The 18,689-nt window shown below is 43.9% G+C and overlaps 1 protein-coding gene and 1 long non-coding RNA gene across 10 annotated transcripts in view; one reads left to right on the plus strand and one right to left on the minus strand.

Moving 5' to 3' along the window:
- ATXN1 (ataxin 1) overlaps positions 1-18,689 on the plus strand; it is a 419,041-nt gene that overhangs the window by 138,601 nt on the left and 261,751 nt on the right. The window lies entirely within an intron of this gene.
- LOC131515316 (uncharacterized) lies at positions 9,876-12,990 on the minus strand. Its single transcript, XR_009263555.1, has 2 exons — positions 12,861-12,990; positions 9,876-12,216 (listed from the first exon to the last, which is right to left on the minus strand). It is a non-coding gene; the product is annotated as an uncharacterized LOC131515316 (long non-coding RNA).

Below are 18,689 nucleotides of genomic sequence, written 5' to 3' on the forward strand. Positions count from 1 at the left end.
ATTAATGTTTATTGATTTTTGAGAGAGAGAGAGAGAGAGAGAGAGAGAGAGAGATACACACAGAGCGTTAGCAGGGGAGGGGCAGGGAGAGAGCAAGACACAGAATCTGAAATAGGCTCCAGGCTCTGAGCTGTCAGCACAGAGCCTGACCACGGGGCTCGAACCCATGAACTATGAGATCATGAGCTGAGCTGATCAGATGCTTAACTGACTGAGCCACCCAGACACCCCAAACTCAGGTCCTTATTTAACTCAGGATGAAAGCCCATCCCCCCCGGCCCCTGCTTAATACACACAATATTTTCCTGATCAAGATTTTTACTTCTCAAATTAATACTAAAGATTTTAATTTTTCTAGGGTATCTGCCATTTCTGTATTTAACATTTCATTAACACAGAGCCAAATTTACATATTCTTTTTTTTTTTACATATTCTTAAAATTAAAAAATATCTTCAATATTTTTGGTTTCATTCTACTCCCTTTTAATTTGGTTTAGTTGATCAATTCTTTGGAACGTTAGCTTAACGAGCAATAAGTCTAGTCTGTTTTTTGGATATTTTCAAGGGCCACCTTTTGACATCTTTTCTATTTGAAATTTTGAGTTCGTTTCTGTCATTTATTTTTGTGTGCTCTGTCTTCATTTTGCTTTCCCTAGGTGCATTTCCCTTTTCTAATTTCTTGAGTGGATTGCTCTTTTAAGGATCTTCTTAATGATGAAAATATGTAAGGTATTTGCTGGAGTGTGGACTGCCTACACTTTAATATATAATGTGATCCTTATCTCTATGGTCTCAATCTGCAGTTGCATAATTTAGCATTTCTTAGGCTCTCACCTGTTTCGAAGAACGTTTTGTAAGTGTACATGTTTATTTGAATTGTTTATGCTTCTGTCTGCTCGTTGAAGTTCACTGCGTTGTGATCATGGAATACTGAGGTGTAGTCAGGTTTCCTAGATGTCTCCGTACGTGACTGACTTCTGCTGATGTTCCACGGGTCTCTATATAGAAGGTGCATGCTGTAATTACCAGGTTGATGTAGTCATAAGATGAGCCTTATTATTATTTTACCCTGCTTCCCTAGACTCTTATTAAATTTCCATCTGCTTACTTTTCCAAAGACGGAAGGCAGTGGGGTACACGTTCACAACACCATTGCATGACTCTCAGTCTCTGCTTATCTTTCTTTACATGTTTCTGTCCTATGTTATCTAGCTTGGCACATACGAAGTTAGCATTTCTTTTGCATGTACCCCTTGTCAGTAAAAACCAATACTCCTGTTTAATGTGTTAAATATTTAATTCTGATTTTATTTTCATGTATCGCTTTTCTTTTTTTTTTTAGTTCCATTATATTTATTTTTTAATACTTTAATTTACCTTAAATAAACTCTATGCCCAACCTGGGGCTTGAACTCACGACCCTGAGGTCAAGAGTCAAATGCTCTACTGACTGAGCGAGCCAGGTGCCCCTAACATTGCTTTTCGATATGTAGTGTCCTAGTGTTCCTTTGCCCCAGTCCTCTTTCTTTTCACTTAGGAAAAATTCTTTTTCAATGTTTATTTATTTTTGAGAAACAGAGATAGAGCATGAGCAGGGGAGGGGCAGAGAGAGAGACACACACACACTCAGGATCTGAAGGAGGCTCCAGGCTCTGAGCTGTCAGCACAGAGCCCGACACAGGGTTTGAACTTACAGACCGTGAGATCATGACCTGAGCCAAAGTCGGACGCTTAACTGACTGAGCCACCCGGGCGCCCCTCTTTTCACTTTTAGAGCTTTCTTGCAGGTGGCATAGAGGTCATTCTTAATTTATGACTCCACCTGAGACCCTTTCCTTCTTGAAAGAGAATTAATACCTGCCTTCAACGTTGTTCTACTTGGTCTCATTTTTGGCATCGTTTATTCTTTTTCCTTTTATGATTCCTTGAGGTTTCTCCCATTTTCCATTTTGCGTGACAAGACTTATCCTCTGACAGTTTTCAAGTTAGAATGTTTCATTTTCTAGTTATCGAATTACATTTGAGGAAAAAAATGACCTGTATTTCTGTAAGGGCGATGTCAAGAAGCCTTTGACCATACTTTGTGTGAGACGAGATTAACACATTTTTGTTCTCCTTTGGGATTCTCCTTTCCTTTTAAATATTTTGATTGAACTGATTATTATTTTGTAAATGTGGTACAAATTTTCTTGTAAGAATTACCTAGATAACCTGGATCGTTTTCTAACTATATTCGGTTGTTTGCTGTTTCTCTGGTTTGACTACATATTATGAATTATATGAAAGCATAACTGCTCCTTTATCTTGTTTTTTGAATTAAATTTTTGGTTGACTAGAGAGCTTCTTCAAATGCAGTTAACCCTTGAGCAACATGGGTTTGAACTGTGCAGATCCATTTATATGCAGATGTTTTCCTGTGAATGTATTTTCTCTTCCCTATGCTTTTCTTAATAACAATGTCTTTTTCTGTAGCTTACTTCATTGTAAGAAGACAGTATATGATTCAAAGACAAAGTCTGTGTTAATCGACTGTTGATGGTATCAGTAAGGCTTTCAGTCAACAGTAGGCTATTAGTAAGTAGTTAAGTTTTGGGAAAGTCAAATTTATATGCAGATTTTCAGCTCCATAGGTGTTGCTTAAGGGTCAACTGTATAATATTTTTATGAAGTTCATTTTCTTAGTGGTTCTTCACATCACTTTTTAGCTCTCATACCTTCACAGAAAACTTGCTTTGTTACAATTCCTATATCAAGATTCTTTACCATCAGGGCTGTGCAGCTGGTTGGTTTATTCCTTCCATTGTCAACTACAAGTCTAAGGCCAGCCTGATTTTTCTTCCGTCTTATAACCTGGGTGCCTGTATTTTTTCCCTTCCTCATTGGATGCTAGTGATCTTCTTACTTTGACCTCAAAATTCAAACGTTTCACTGGAAAGTAAATAGAAGACTGTTTTCTGTAATTTATATATGTGCATATACATGGATCTATGTGTCTGTGTCTGTTTTCATTCCATTTGTTTTCTAGTACAGAGTGAGCTTTTGTTTTTTTGTTTTTGTTTTTGTTTTTTTTTTTTTGTCTGGGAATCAGGTATTTCTTCAACTCAGAAAAGTTTTCTTACATGATGTCTTTAATAATTGCTCCTGTGGTATTTGTTCTGATTACTCCAGGAACCACAAACACCTATATCTTGGCTTCCTATTCTGTCTTCAATATCCATTATAGTCTATGTTGTTGTCTTCTTGTGCTCCCTGTGGTATAGTTCTTGAAGTCTGTTCTTGACATCACTGATTTGACTTCTGAGTTTGTCTTTCCTTGTTGTTGGTCCTAAGGTAGCTTTAAATTACACTTTTGAAAATGGACAGTCGAAAAAAATCCATAATTTTTTTGTAATTCAGTCCATTTCTTTTTGGTTTCATTCACGTGTCTTACCTTAATCTTTCATGTTTTGTTCCAGAGTCTGGGTTTTCTCCCCCCACCTTTTTTTTTCATTTTTCAAGCAAAAATCACATCTTGCTTGAAACTTATTTCTATTTCCAGCAGTAAATCTTTTTCAAAATTAGCTTCTTCCTTCATTTCTTGGATGTTTTATGTTGTTTTATCTACAGGTCTTTATTGGCCCAAGGTTGCTTGTTTTCTTCTCATGGTGCTGAACTACTTTTTCAAGAAGGAGAGTCACAGGTCACATTTCTGAGTCAGCCTTTTATGTTATGCTTTGTATGTTCTATCAAGGAAAACTGTCTTAAAAATGATGGCAGGTGTCTGGTGCCTTTCTCTATTTTCCAGCACTGACGGGAGCATATTTTCCCCTATATTTACATTCTTTTGTTAGTGATGTTGAGTTCGATAATGTGCTCTGAAGGCAGAGAGAGGGGGGCAAGAGGAGAGACTTCTTGAAGAAAATCCGATATTTAGGGGGCACGTGGGTGGCTCAGTTGGTGGAGCACGTGACTCTTGATCTCGGGGTTGTGAGTTCAAGCCCTGCGTTGGGTGTAGAGATTACTTAAAAATAAATTCGTGTATATAAAAAAAAGAAAATCAGATACGTAAGGATCTAAATTTCCAAAACACAGATGGAGACAACTTTAAATTGTGGAAAACATTTATGGAGTTCTCTTAAATAATGAACTCCCCCAGGACACTCAGCACGTAAAGTAACTTATAAAAGTTAGACTTGCACATAAATTGTCAGACACACAGTCTTTGTTTATAGTAAGCCGCACCTGTACCTCTGTAATAGTCCCCATGTGTGTGAAGCTGCATGGTCCAATTAGGTACAGAAGAACACCCAAGTCACTTGGCCTGCAGTCATGTTTGTGATTCAGAGCGAGGTCCATTTCACCCTTTGCACTCTTCCTGGCAGCATTTGGCATCTGGGTTCTGGTTTTTCAGCCTAGCACGTGGTTGCTTCCCTCCAGAAGCTTCGGTGATCCTTGCAAGACCTCTCCTATGAGGGAGAGCAAGCATGCCGGCATATTTTTAAGGAAACAAAGAACAGTAGCGCCCCATGTCTTTGAACAAGAGTGGAGAAATCGTTCTTTCCACATCTGAACACAGTGTAGTCAGAAGCAACTAAATTGTAGGCAAGGACACGGCGGGGGTGGGGGGGGGGCAGGGGCTTAATGGATCTGAGGAGCTTTATTTATTGACTTGTATTTTCTTTCCGTTATTGTCAATGAAGGTGACTCAGAAAAAGAGAAATCTTGGAGGGAGAGAGAGTGAGGGGGAGGGAGGGAGTGAGAGCAGCCACATAGGTAGAGCCAGTTTGCTTGCTTGCTGGAACACCCGGTCACAGACAGTTCTAGAACAGAGGGAGGGCAGCATGCTGGGGCTCGGTGGAGCAGACCTGGCCTCAGTGTTATGGCCCATAGGCCAAGTCAGTGGTTCCTACTGAAATGTCACTGTGCACGTTGTACTTTTGTCTGGAGATCCGTTTATAACTTAAGGCACAAACTCCTGACTTTTTTCCCGATGAGACTTTAATCTCTCATTTACTGATAAAATTATATATGCCGAGGAGATGTGAGAGGAAAACAGATGAAGAATCCTTTGGGCTCACCACAGGTTGAGCAACTTCCTTTCCTCTGCAGGCTTGGGCATTTCAAACCTTCTCCTGGGGGTGCCTGGGTGGCTCAGTCGGCTAAGCAACCGACTTCAGCTCAGGTCATGATCTCATGGTTTGTGGGTTCGAGCCCTGCGTCAGGCTGTGAGCAGCTCACAGCCTGGAGCCTGTGTCTCCCTCTCTCTCTCTGCCTCTCTGCCACTCGTGCTCAGTCTCTCAAAAATATATAAATGTTTAAAATTAGAAAAAAAAAAACCACCTCTCCTGGATGCCCCAGAAGCACCTGTCGTGAGCTGCAGTCCTGCAGTTGACCACATTAGGATCTCTGATCAATTTCTTATAGATTTGGATGTGAAAAATGAGCGAGGAACCATCCTTACAGATCCAGAAGGAATGATATGGAGATCCCCTTGACCTGTGATATCTTTGTTTTCTGGGAACACATTTTGATGTAAAGCAAGAGGTATTTCCTAATGATAGACCGTGGTTGCATCAGGCAGATGGGTGCATTTTCATGTGTTTTGACATGCCAGATGGAAACACACCTGGCTCACCTGGCCCCTTAGACTTCCCACCCCAGGATTGGACATGAATGTAACACTGACAATTTGGAACGTGCTTTCCAAGGTTATCCATGAACTAACATACACTTGGCCTTGGAAACACTTTACACATCCAGGTATCCACCACATGTGTTTAAAGGTGGGGCTTTCTTAGTGGCCTTGGTTGATTATTGAATATTGATTGAGCATAGGTATTGTGCTAGTTGTTCTTAATAATTTCATCTCCTGTCACAACCCATTTGCCTAAGTATCATCATCCTGCCCATTTGTGTATGGTTAAGGGAATGTGGACTTGGAAAGTTTCTATAACTTGTCCTAGGCCGCCTAGCTAGTAGGCTTTGAGGCTCATCCTGGGATCTCTGACTTGATAACCTACACGTTTTCTTTTTCTTTTTTTTAATTTTAGAGAGAGAGCATGAGCAGGGGAGAGGGGCAGAGGGAGAGAGAAAAACACCTTAAGCAGGCTTCATACTCACGCAGAGCCCAACACCGGTCTGATCCCACGACCCTGAGATCATGACCAGAGCCGAAATCAAGAGTTGGATGCTTAACTGACTGAGCCACCGAGGCACCCCGATAACCTACATTTTTTTCTACTGCACTGTATTGGTTATGGATTTTAACAAAGACTAAGTTCTTCTAAAGATCACGTCCTCCCAAAGTCCCTTAACCGAGAGTTCCAGCATCTTTATTCCCAAGCTTCCTCCTTTCCCCAAACATCATACCTGTTTCCTATGCTCCTTCAGTAACCCTGAATTGTGAGCAAATGGTCCTACAGAATGAGGGGGAGGGGGTTGTGTCCCTCAGTGCTGTCTAAGCTGTAACGATAAGCCCTGAGGTAGTGCCAGGATCATGAGCTGTATCTCCAGCCAGCCTCGTTCTAAACTGGTTCTCTTGCGGCTTTGGGAGAGCTGTACCCTCTCCAAGCTTCCACATCTGTGAAACGAAAGGTCGAGAGTAAGGGATCTCCCTAAGGTCCCTTCTAGTGCCCAGATTCTGCAGTCACATGCACCAGAAAATAAGAAGCCTGAACATACAAAACAATTTAGCATTGTCATAAAATGTGACATACACAAGGGAGTTAATGGAACACATAGCTCATGATAACATTTCACTGATAATGTGCTGCATGGTAATTGGCTATTAGTGGGAGCAGTTCACGTAAGTGACTACAGTTTGTATGATTTTTACACAATGGAAACGACTTGTAATCATTTTTCACTGATTTGTTTACTAAGATCTATAAACAGTGGGTTTTCTTTCTCCTGATATGATATGTAATGTGATACATACATGTGCATGCAATTTACATATAACACGCAGACGTCCGGGGTTCCACCTCTGATAATTGGGCTTCTCTGTATCCTCCTCTTCCAGAACCTAAGTGTGAAGCATTGTCCTTATCCCATTATTATCTTTTTATCGAGGGGCTCTTAGGACGCCTCTGCAACTCCTCCCCATTGTTCAGATCTGGTTAAAGGGCCTTTACCAACCTCCCCTTCATGAAGTCTAATCCTAGCAGAGGACTGGACAAGCAGACCCCTGGTGTGTGGGTTCAGCTTCCATGGCCCCTTCCCACGAGGTCCTGTTCTTTTTGGGGAGATTGTGCCTCCTGGTGCCACCCTAGAGAAAACCCAGATGCAGGGACCAATGGGGACCAACCCACGTCTCTCATGTTACGGCCGTGCTGCCCGCCAGCACCCTACACGCTGCCTGCCGTGAATCTTGCCTGTGGGAGCCCCCCTGCGCTCATCGCTTCTCCAGCCCGGGTGCTACTTCGCCTTCACCCCAGAACTTCCTCTCCCTGGCAGCCCCTTTGCCCCACTTGGCCCTCACGCCTCCCTTGCTTCTGACTGTTCTGGAGGAACCTCCTCATTCCGTTCTCGCTCTCAGGCCCTCTCTTGCCTCTGTAAACCTCTGCCACAGCGTTTATACTTGATTTGTGAGACTCAGCTCAGACGTCCCAACAAAGCCTGAGTCAAGCCTAGTGCTTCGGTGAGCTCACCCCATTTATGGTGGGGTGGGGCCTCTCTCCCTGCTGGGTCACCCGCTCATCTCAAAACTTGCCTTTCCTTGTGGAAATTTGTTTTAGATTCTGTTTTGACTGCCAGGGGCTCAAGGCTGGGTAAACTCAACCGTGGGGCTGTTGGGAGGTTCTGCCGTGAAAATTCTATTACAGGACGGAGGGTGGGACTGGGGAGAGGCGGGCTCAGTGAGGGATGCTGCTGTGCCCGCAGGGGGCACAGGGAGGGGAGGGGGGAGGCGGCAGGGAGGGGAGGTGTAGAGAAGGGCTTACAGGCTCTGAGGCAGGGAAAGAGCCAGGGAGAATGGTAGCTGAGAGAAGGAATAACCCCAGACCTGCCTTCAGGGGGTGCCTGGGGCTCTGGGGCAGAGGCCACAAGCTGGTGAGAACCAGGCTCTTACAGTTCCCAGTGATTCTGGGTGACTGACTGTGGCTCAGTCAGCCCTGGGCACCCACCTACACTTGGGAACCCTGGTGTCCTTTCTGAGTGTGGTGTGTATTCCCTAAGATAGCAACGTGCCAGCCTCTTTATACTCATGATCTCATAATTATATCATATTCCATTATATTGTAATAATTCCTGCTTTACAAATGCACAACTGAGTCTCACAGAGTTCGCCCATGGTCATAGCGGGGTATGACCCCAGCTTGTGATTTCATCATATTTCCATCATTACGGCAGGCCTTAAGATGACGTGAAATAAACTTTTAAAAATAGGGGAATTACGGGGCACAGGGGCGGCTGTCCGGCTCTTGATTAGGGTCAGGTCACCATCGCAGCACCGTTCATGAGATCGAGCCCCACGTCCGGCTCTGCGCTCATAGCGCGGAGCCTGCTTGCGAATTCTTTCTCCCTGTCTCTCTGCCCCTCCTCTGCTCCCACACGCTCTCTCTCGCAAAATAAATAAACTTTCCTTAAAAAAAATAAGGGAGTTACTGTAATCTGTCTCCCAATGCAGAATGTTGGCTGCTGGCCCGGGCTGGAACTTTAAGGAAAGTAAAGCTTTTGATTCTTCAGTTTAAAAATCAAAAGTCTGAAAGGACAGATATTTTTTCAGAGGGCAAAACAATGATTGAAGTATATTCATACTGAAACTGTGTTTCACTGGTGTGAATGCTGACGGGGTAGGGGTGGAAAAGAATTACAGAGCAGAAACCCCTAGGGCCTCAGGGGAGGCACCGTAGGGGGACCAAAGGGGAAAGATCCTGTAGACAAACTTTTACCTACTTTCCGATTTGGGTCAGCACAGCTCCGCTTCACCTTCCTCTGGGATCAGAAGCATAGATGTTAGGGAGTTACTTTGCTTATGCTGAGCTCCCAAAGGATAGTTGAGGGTGGGGGTAATATTAGCTCCTTTCATTTCCTTGGCATGGAACTTGAAGACTTCAAGACTCATGCATTACTCGAGAAGCCTCTCACTGTGACACGCATGAGAATGCTCTACCTGCAAAATAGATTCCCACTTGGACAGAACCTTCCGGTTGCATTTCTCCTCTGAGTTATTGCAACAAATAGATTTTAAGCGTTGCCCCCCCCCCCCCCATCCTGTTAGAAGGTCAGAATGGAAACAGCGGGGTGTTAGCAATGCTGCTGGAAGAATCAACTGGCAGCCCCCTGGGGAGCCCTGGGTTCCACCTGTTATCCAGTATCCTGCCTGCAGATTGTTTTCTTCCTCTCTTGGTATAAAATCAATTCTGGCACTGAGCAGTTTGCTCTCTGTGCCTCATTAGAGTGAAGACATTAACAGTAAGAATTATGTGTTCAGTTTTAGCATTCGGATCGGGGTTTTTTTTTTCACCCCCCCCCCCTTTTTTTTTTTTTTTTGGACAACCTGTATAATTTCTGGAACAAGCCCGGCTTTGTTATGCTTCCTTAATCTTACCTCACCTGGCCTAGATAACGTGCATTCCAAATTGAATTGAGAGTTTGCAGTGAGGCAGCTTAGCAACAGGCTCTAACAGCTGGGTCATTTTCTAAGAATCAAAGGACATGGCTTCAGTTTCCAGGTCTGGCTTTGGCCTGCTTGGTGAGAGCTGACATTTAACTTGTCTCAGCCTGTGCTCTTGGGGATGATTAAAGTTGCTGCCTGATTCATAACTTATAGGGGATTACACTTGTGAAGTATTTTGAGGCCCTTTTCTTTCATTCATTTATTCAAACAAACATTTGTTGTTGAATGAATGGTGACTTTGATTTAAAAACACGACAGACACAAAACACTGGCAGCTTGTAGATAGCAATTTTTTTATTTGCTCTCCTAAAGGAATTTCATTACCAAATCCTCGTGAATCTCGAACCTCAAGAAGAATAATCCTTTCCTTTGTTGGGAGTTTTAAATTTAGAATAATCAGACAATAGTGAAGCATTCTGTTCAAAGCATTCCTTTTAGGCTACCCATTTATTATACACTGCTCTTAAGAAGAGATGAATTTGATTAGCGTTGAACATTCAAGTCGGTGTTTTTGCATTGCTAATACCAGGGAGAAATTTTCAAAAAGTTGTGCCTGCCGTTTAATATTATCATATAGTCAACTTTTAATTATCTGTACGGATGGGAGTATAATCAGCAATGTGTATACACTAAAATCATTTCCCTTGGCTTTGGGAAACATGGTATGATGCTTTTATATACCTTCCTTTATGGTTTTGCTCACACTGGTATTACAATTATGTCACATTCCTTGTGCACACGGCTCATCATAGGAAGGAAGAAGGGGCGCCTGGATGGCTCAGTCGTTTAAGCATTGACTTCAGCTCAGGTCATGATCTCACGGTTCCTGGGTTTGAGCCTTGCGTCAGATTCTGTACTGACAGCCCAGAGCCTGGAACCTGCTTCGGATTCTGTGTCTCCCTCTATTTCTGCCCCTCCCTTGCTCGTGCTCTGTCTCTCTTTCTCAAAAATAAATAAATGTTAAAAAAAAATAAATAAAGGAGGAAGAAAAAGCCCTATAGGAGGGGGTTAGGGAAAGGTCAACTGGAATTTAAAACATTTATTACAGATAATACATGGAATAAATGATCCCAAGGTTGTTCATTTTGATTATCAAATAGAAAACAACGGCCCTTAATTCACTGCAACTGCATAAGAGAAAAAAGCACAATAAACCATGTACATGATTATCGTGTACCATTATCGGTTCTCCGTTCTGCATTTTGAAATTTTGTAAAAGCAAAAGTACCCGAGTCGCAGCCCAGTAACACTGTAGCAACGAACGCTGTCAGATGTGTGGCCTCCAGACCGTGCTGTACCCACCGCTGGGGTTCCAGATAGGCCTTTTCGGGGGGAACAGAAGAGCCGAAGTCTTGACCTATTAACATTTCTAAATAATGTCACTGTTGTGTTAGCTGTTACTGTTTATTACTAAAAATACCTCCTCCCTTTTTATTATTCAGGTTAAGCTTGTTTTTATCGGCAGCAGTTACAGAAGGGAATTTCTAGAGGGTCTGCCTTCTGCTTAATGGTCTTCTGAGTTTCAGAAGTCTTCTCATGGTGAAAATACAGTCTGCAGCAGCCTGCTCTAGAGCCCCTCCCCTCCTACCATTTTTAGCCCTCTCTGTGTGGCTCATTCACCTGAGTGATCGTGAAATTGCTTAGTTCCTGCTTCGCTAGCCAATGATGGCTGGCTCTTCCGTGGGAGATAAGGGAGGATCCCTAAGTGTGAAGGTGCTGATGCATCGGAAAAGGAAACCATCTTCGGCTACACAGTTTGGGGTGGGGCCAGTCCTTGATAACTCAGTAGGGAGGTCTCCAGCCCCACTCACCTGGCCTGTGGGTCAGTGGAACCTGGCTGCCATCACTGGGCTTCAGCAAGTTGGAAATCTCACTTGGTATCTTCTCCTGGCTTGCCTGCCTGCCATCTGGTCATAGTTTCACCTGCTCCCACCCTCTTGCAGGTGACGTGGTAGCACAACTGTTGACATGCACCCCAACACCTCATTGCCCCAGCTGGACTCCCAAGCAAGGGAGAGCCCTGGGAGGGGTGAGGTGTGGCTCTTTGTGGAAGGCAGCTTCTAAATTCATGTTCTCGCCAGCCAGTCAGCATTGCAAATAAATGTCACCTTGTGGCCACCATATGCCCTGCAGCAGAACCGATCTCACATTCGTGAAACAGATGCCATTACCTGGCCCCAGGTGCCCTTTGCTCCCTGCTGCCCCCGTCTCCATCTCTACTGACCTTCTCATCACGTCCAAGTCCAGAAGCCAGCTTCCTCCTGTTGTTCTCACTTACGCCCTTGTTCTGACCCGCTCTTTACAAAAGGAGAGGAAAACCAGCGGCCCAATGTCTGCTATGAGTGTGGTTTGGGCCACATGTTATATACACAATTGAACTTTAGCTTGGCATCAGCTTTCTGAGACAGGTGTTTGTCTCATTTCACAGCTGATGAACTTGGGAGTCAAGCTAATAAGTAACTTCCCTGAAGTTACACAACTGGTAGTGGTAAAACTGAGATTAATACTCAGCTTTGATTCAAAACCTGTTCCCTTTCCGTGTGTGTGTGTGTGTGTGTGTGTGTGTATTCCTTTTTTTGACTATCTGGATACTTCGCTTCCAAGGTAGCATATTATTCTGAAATTTAAAGAGAAAGAGAATCTTTAAGCCAAAGGAAAGATTCTAATGATAGAGTTGCAGGTATCAGGAAGGTGCTGGAGGGCTGTGATCTTAAAACCATCCCACACTGGCGACCAGCCCCTGCAAGGTGTGACAAGCTATGTTCCATGCATCAAAGCATCATTCTTAATTGACTCCGCTTCTTTTACTTAATCCTAGACTGCCTGCTTCTATATCCAGCACAGTTGAGAACTCCCTTCTCTTTGCCGTGCTGGCCAGAGACGTGTGCTTTTCTGGTTTCCTAATAAAACTTGAACCGAGATCGGGAACCCCAGATATTTTACTCCCAGCCTTCTCGCTCACGGTGGATTCGGCAGCACTCCATTTAGGAGTGTGCGTTCCGTTACATTGAAAACGGCTTTATGTTGTTCATCAGGGGGCCTCGAGAGCCATTCTTCCCCAGGAAACATTTTTCTGCCCTGCTGCCGGAACTGTGACCAGCAGAAGGTGCGGTCCCTACATGCCCAGCAGGGCTAAGGGGCGTGGGTGAGCACATCCGTCTTATACCCCCGAGACGCCCGCCGCTGACGAAGTTCCCTTACTGAGCCCAAAGGAATTTTCCTCCTTCCACCGGAGGTGTTTATAACCTCTAATTTGCTCACCATGCCTCTTGTAGAAAGGAGTAGGAGCTCAAGCCGCTGGCAGCCTGCCACGTTGCCGCTGCCGGCTCGCGTCCCGGAGCGGTGGCGCTCCCGTGTGGGTGCGGGGATGCACGGGGGGCGGGCGGAGGGCCGCCGGGGAGGGAGCGCCGAGGCCCCGCCCTGCGCCGCGCGCCCCGGAGGTGTGCGCCGGGGCCGAGCGGCCAGCCAATCAGGGGGCGGGGCGGGGCAGCCAGGCCGGGAGGGGAGGAGCTGAGGCGAGCGAGCGGGTGGGTGGTCCTGCTTGTTGGAACAGCTCCTTTGCAAAGCTCTTGTAATCAGTGCTTAGCCCTTTTGTACTCCGCGCCTGACGGTGAAGGGCATGGCCCTCGCTGCAGGTGGGTCTCGGGGAAGGGCTCCCCTTTGTGCCGCTGTGGTAACCTCCACCTGATGCTGTGGGCCTGGAATTGCGCTCTGACCTCATTTCCCGTAGGAGTGGAAGGGTTTGGGAGGAGGACTAATTAGGACCTCATTAAGCACTTACCACCAAGTACAATCATTTTCCCGAAAAGGTAATCTAGTCGCGGAATAAAAAGCCAGACACACTTGTAACATAACGTCGGAATACAGACTCATTGTAGATGAAAGCTTTTTCTAGTTGTGGAAAATGGTCGTTTTAAGAGGATCTTTACGTATCAGTGTTACAAAGGGATCCTTTATAATTATTTTTTAATGTTTATTTTATTTTTGAGAGAGAAAGAGAGAGAGAGGGGGGGAACAGAGGATTTGAAGCAGGCTCTGTGTTGACAGCAGGCAGCCCCAGCGGGACTAGAACTCATGGACTGTGAGATCATGACCTGAGCGGAAGACTCACTGCTTAACTGACTGAGCCACCTAGGTGCCCCCAAAGGGATCCTTTAAAATGTAATTTTAGGGGTGGCTGGCTGGCTCAGTCTGTAGAACCTGTGACTCTTGACCTTGGGGTTGTGAGTTCAAGCTCACGCTGGGTGTAGAGATTACCTAAAAATAAAATCTTTTTAAAAATGTGATTTTAATATGTTTGCACATCTTGAAAGTTGTCTCATAATCTGAGTTTCACCTGAGGTTACAGACACATTTCCCCTCCCCCACCCCATATTTGTGGACATCCAGCAGCAGATACTAAACGTCAGAATAGGATTGCTTTGTTTACCACACTTGCAGCAGAAAGTAACTGGGAGTTGGAGAGCTTTCTTGACCAAGAAGGAAAGGGTCACTCCTTTAACGCTGCCTGGCCAGGTTCCAGCTTATTGGCCTAAAAAGAGAAGGCACCACCGGTGTGATTGCTATAAGGCCCCTTGGCCTTTAATTAAAACAGGGAGAGAATATAATAAGAAGCAAAAGACATCACTGTAGAGGCAAAAAAAAAACCCCAAACCAAAACAAACAAAAAAACCCCAAAACCCCCAAACCCCCCATGTTCAGAGACATCCACCATATAGTTGAAGGCCTCGTGCTGCCTGCTGTCAGACATATCCTTCCTTGCTTTTTTTTTTTTTTTTTTAAACGTTTATTTATTTTTGAGACAGAGAGAGACAGAGCACGAACGGGGGAGGGTCAGAGAGAGGGAGACACAGAATCTGAAACAGGCTCCAGGCTCTGAGCTGTCAGCACAGAGCCTGACGCGGGGCTCGAACTCACGGACTGCGAGATCGTGACCTGAGCCGAAGTCGGACGCCCAACTGACCGAGCCACCCAGGCGCCCCCCTTCCTTGCTTTTTGAGGCTAACCAGAATGGAGAAAGAACGTGGAAACATGGTGAAGATAATTTAACATTCAGGTACTGGCTACTACTGATAACAGATGGCTGTGGGGAAGAAAGTCGAAACTATGGACAACACTGTTGGCCAAAAGCTGACTGTATTTCATAGACTTCCGTTCGTGTTAGGTACAGAAGGTAGACTAGTTCCTCTCGCGATTCACTTCAGTGTCCGCCGTGGAGTTGTCTTGCTCAAACCCCGCCAGGTGTGTTGGCATACTGCAGGGAAAAATCTAGAACTGGCTGGTGTGGAGTTCGTACTCTGAGCCAGGACCGAAGGGGTCAGAAGCCTCAAGCTCTGACCTTGGTCTTTTGGAGAAGGAAGAAACCTTTTCCTCTAACCTTACACCTGGCAAAACCTAGTAACAAAGGTTTAAAAAAAAATTCCTATTCTAAAATAAAAGCTAATAAGTCTTTTCTTTATCTGTTTTGGTTATCTGTTCCTCTCTAATATTGAAGGAAATAAGGAATTCTCTCAATTTGCCATAGTTTTGTGTATTTTAAGTTTTGTACATGACTTCCTGTTCCAAGTGGGCAGTTTTGGTCCCCAGAACCTAATGTATTTATTCTAAAGCATTCTCTGACACCTTTGGCAGCCATCTTGCTTAAGAATTGAACAGTTGGGATGGGGCACCTGGGTGGCTCAGTTGGTTAAGCATGTGACTTTGGCTCAGGTCATGATCTCCTGGTTTGTGAGTTCAGCCCAGAGCCTGCTTCAGATCCTCTGTCCCTCTCTCTCTCTGCCCCTCCCCTGCACTATCTTGCTCTGTCTCAAAAGTAAATAAGCATTAAAAAAAAAAAAAAAAAGAAAGAAAGCAGGGGCAACTGGGTGGCTCAGTTGGTTGAGCATCAGACTTTGGCTCAGGTTATGATCTCACGGTTTGTGGGTTCGAGCCCCGCATCAGGCTCTGTGCTGACAGCTCAGAGTCTGGAGCCTGCTTCAGATTCTGTGTCTCCCTCTCTCTCTGCCCCTCTTCTGCTGGCACTCTGTCTGTCTTTCTCTCTAAAATGAATAATAAAACATTAAAAAAATCTCCTTCTTGATTTTAATATGGGAAGGACATATTGGGAAGTATCCCCAGAGAAACTTGGCTTATGTGTATTGTTTCTAATGGAAACCTCATTGTTTATAGTAGAAAGAAAAATTAAAAGTAACACTAGAAACTAAAATATTTTAAAAGCCATCAGTAGAACCATATTGAAACATTCGTACAAGGGAATATTATACACCAGTAAAAATGTATAAAGCACAGGTAATTGCAACACCATAGTTAAATATTAGAAACAGCTTTATGTGGGGAAAAATAAAAAAACATTAGCCACAGAAGGCTGCATACAGTATGATACACTATAAAACGCCAACACTAAAGTGTATATTTTAGGGAATGATACATACAAAATGCAGGGTTGTGGTTACCCCTGGAGAAGAGGCAGGAGAAGAGCTTAGAGAAATACCAAAGAGGTGTATGCGGCAATCCCAGCAACGTCTTACATAGGACAGTAGACTAATGAACATTCTGTTGTTAATGCTTCATAGATTATATACACATTGCATTCACTCTTTTGTAGGTTTCAAATTGTACATAATGAAAATAGATAGTTTTTGGATTGAATTCTTTCCCCATTTTTATTGAGCTACAATTGACATACGGTGCTGTATAAGTTTAGGGTATACAGTATTACAGCCTGACTTACATATATCGTGAAATGATTACCAGAATAAGTTTAGTTAGCATCCATTATCTCATATAGAAAAAAAAATAAAGAGAAAGAAGAAAACACATTTTTTTTTTTTTTACCTGTGAAAAGAACTCAGGATTTACTCTTAACCACTTTCATATATTACTATAGGGCAGTGTTACCTATAGTCGCTGTGTTGCGTGTTATGTTTCAAAAATACAGATATTGTTAAGGTGATAACGTATAACGTAAGCCAGAATTTTCTCGTATTACTTCTACAGTCTACCTGTCTCATATTATAGTCTCCAGTGTCTTGGCATCGCACAGGGGTGGTTAGAAGGTGTGGTCTCGCAGTGAAATCTCTGGGGTCATTTGTGTGGCCAAGGATATAGAGCAAAGCTGACAGTAACCACTAAGTGGAATGCGACAGAGGACACAGAAGCCCCCTTTCCTCCTCTTCCAATGAATGCTTAGAAATTCTTGGGGCATAGAGGAAGGCGGACCCAGCAAGTAAGCCTGGGTGACCTCTTGGAAAATCTGCATTTACTGTCCCAAGAGTGCCGAATGGTTTCAAATGTGGACAATCAGCTTGGATGGGTTATTATGAGAAACTTGTTCTTTTCCTGCCCACTGTTTTTTTTCCGAGCGGGATGTGGCCTTTCTAGCGAGGTAGGATTCGGCATGTGTGTGATGATGTAATATGTTACGCGGCCAGGCAAACTGTCACAGGCTCAAAGGTTCAGGCTTGCAGAATTAACCGCGGATACGTGAGAAATTGGTCCATGTGGGAGTAAGAATTACGATGAAAATGGAAAATGGAAGCCGGAGCTGTGCTTGAGGACTGAGGTTCTCTGCTGCTGAGACACATCATCGCTGAAGTGCTAGCCAGTTCTAGAGGTGGGGGGTGGGGGGGGAGCAGACCTCTCCGGGGAACCTGCAGCTTATTCTTAAGCGGCTGAACAGAATAAGATGTGACAAGCTGGTTTGTGGAGGTTGAACCTTACTCTTGATTTCCATTAAATGAATGTGTGGAATCAATACCCCACTCAACGTTTGTCATGGGAACACCCAGAGGCCCCTGGGTGGCTTGATATTTTTCAGACTAATTCTCAGACAGGAATGCAGCGTGGCTATTTTCTGAAATAGTTTCAACATCATTTATGTAATGTCGATGCATCTGGAAGTGAAAATGCTAAGAGTTTCATTTCACTAAAAATGGAAATTTTTTTTTTTTTTTTTTTTTTTTTTTACTTTAACCTTTAACTTTAGATCACAATTAGTGACCTTTTCGCCAGGGTGTTAAGAGTATCAAAGTGTGTATATTCATTGACACATTGAGCCAGTATCTACTGAGAGAACTGTGTAGGCTGTTAGGAAAAAATGCAGAGAGATGGTCAGTGACTCTCAGGAGCTCACAGTTGAGAGAGGAAAACATTACATGGCAGGACAAATACGGTCTGTGTGGGAGCATGTCACAGGATAAGTGATGGCTGAGCTAGATCTTAAAGGAAGAGTAACATTTGAACGACTGAGAAGGTCGTTCAACTGAGGCACCGGCATAATAAATAGGGAGGAATTTTGCCTTATGAATTTCCAAGATTTCAGTGGATTTTATGACACGAACGTAAGTATCATGATCATGAAGTTAATAGTAAATTCGGATAAAAATTGTCTAAGTAAAGGGGCACCTTGGTGGCTCAGTTGGTTGAGCATCTAACTCTTGGTTTCAACGCAGGTCATGGTCCCAGGGTTGTGGGATTGAGCTCCACGTTGGGCTCTCCATGGAACATGGAGCTTGATTAAGACTCTCTCTTTCTCCCTCTGCCCCCTCCCCTGCTTGCTCTTTCTCTCTCTCAAATTAAAAAAAAAATTATCTAAGTAGACTTTTTTCTTTTGCTCAGTTTGTTTTACCTTTCCATCCTAATTTTGTTGCAAAGAACAACTTATCTGCATTATGTTAAAGTGCTCAGTGGTGATGACCGATGAATGGAAGTATAACTCAGTTTAAAAGTAGATTACTATTCTAGTGGTAAAACAATTAGAAGTTAAGAATTTAGCATTTTTATTTTTTTTTAATTTTTATTTATTTTTAATTTTTTTTTAACGTTTATTTATTTTTGAGACAGAGAGAGACAGAGGATGAATGGGGGAGGGTCACAGAGAGAGGGAGACACAGAATCTGAAACAGGCTCCAGGCTCTGAGCTGTCAGCACAGAGCCCGACGCGGGGCTCGAACCCACAGACTGTGAGATCATGACCTGAGCCGAAGTCGGACACTCAACCGACCAGCCACCCAGGCGCCCCAAGAATTTAGCATTTTTATAATATTTTCCCTCTGTGACTCTCGTACATTTCAGATGATGGTTAAGCCCCAA

Source organism: Neofelis nebulosa, chromosome 6, assembly GCF_028018385.1.
Source record: "Neofelis nebulosa isolate mNeoNeb1 chromosome 6, mNeoNeb1.pri, whole genome shotgun sequence".
NCBI classification, from domain to species: Eukaryota; Metazoa; Chordata; class Mammalia; order Carnivora; family Felidae; genus Neofelis; species Neofelis nebulosa.